The sequence below is a fragment of the Aptenodytes forsteri genome, unplaced genomic scaffold (genome assembly GCF_000699145.1).
Source record: "Aptenodytes forsteri isolate BGI_AS27 unplaced genomic scaffold, ASM69914v1 Scaffold634, whole genome shotgun sequence".
NCBI classification, from domain to species: Eukaryota; Metazoa; Chordata; class Aves; order Sphenisciformes; family Spheniscidae; genus Aptenodytes; species Aptenodytes forsteri.
In genome coordinates, this window is record NW_008793943.1 from 80,656 (window position 1) to 82,066 (window position 1,411).

The following is a 1,411-nucleotide window of genomic DNA, read 5'->3' on the forward strand; positions in this document are numbered from 1 at the left end:
CAACCCCCCCCCCCCCCCCCCATTTTTCCAGGCATGGTCTCATCTTAGCTGCAAAAAAAAAATTTCTTTAATTAATTTTTAGCTATTAGCAATAAAATCGTTTGGGATTCCCCCCCGCCCCGGGGTTTCTGCACAGGATGGGGGCTTCCTTCATCCCCTCCCTCCGTTCCGTCCTTAGTTAATCACTCCTCAAATTGCCGATTTATGCAAAAAGCTGTTGCTAAACCCTGGGGTTTTTTTTATACCCCGTTCTAAGAAGTGTGAATCACTCGGACAGGAAGGCTGTTCCCTGCTGTGACTCAGCCGGCATGTACCGAACAACCTCTTTCGCCCTTGCTTTTTCGGGGAGGTTTAAGGCAGAATAAGTCAACGAGGAGTTTGATTAATTCCAGGGGGGACAACGGGTGTGTTTTTTTATACCCCGTTCTAAGAAGTGTGAATCACTCGGGCAGGAAGGCTGTTCCCTGCTGTGACTCAGCCGGCATGTACCGAACAACCTCTTTCCCCCTTGCTTTTTCGGGGAGGTTTAAGGCAGAATAAGTCAACGAGGAGTTTGATTAATTCCAGGGGGGACAACGGGTGTCCACAAGCGGAGGGTTTGGGGGCTACAGGCTGACACTCGGCTGTTGGCAGTCCTACCTACCCCTCAACTTCTTTGTTATCCCAAGATTTCCGGGCAGCAGATTAACGACGCAATAAACTCGGCAAACGCCTACGCTGCCATTTGGCGTTTGACACACACACCCCCCACCCCCGCTGTGGGTTCAGTGCGCCTGACCCCACCACAACGCCTGTAGCCAGAGCGTCGCAACCGTTAATCACGGTGACAGACCGTTGATTTTTATTGACGGGGCAGGAAAATAAAGCGGCTGCCTGTATGCAAATAACAGCCCGTGCGGGATTAAGGGGAGGAGGAAGGGCAGAGAGAAAGGTTTAACCTTAGACGTAACCGAGAAAACCAATTTCCCAGCACACGGAAAAAAAAAAACAAAACAAAACACACAGAAAGTGGAAGTAAGAAGGAAAATAGAGAGAGGAATTCACCTGGCCCCTGTTTTTGGACAAACCACGCTTGCCGTGGGGTACGCGGGCAACCTTGTGTCTGCCTCACCACCCTGCAGGATGAATTTTGAGATCTCTGGTCGATTTAGGTTTGATAAAAAGGGAAAAGGGCTCCAAAATTTAAAATTTCTCCATGAATTTCTAGAGGAAAAAGAAGCTGGGGGAGGTTGGTTTTGGGGCACGGCAGTTGTGCCGGCACCAGGCGCTGAAACCATAAATACCCGTAGGGAATCTCTATGGAGGTTTGAGATCTGATGGGGAGGACCCTCATTTCATCCTCCCCCAACCCTCATCCCTCTTTCCTTGTCACCTCCTCCCCGCATCCTCCATCCTCCCCAGCCCGCCCCAC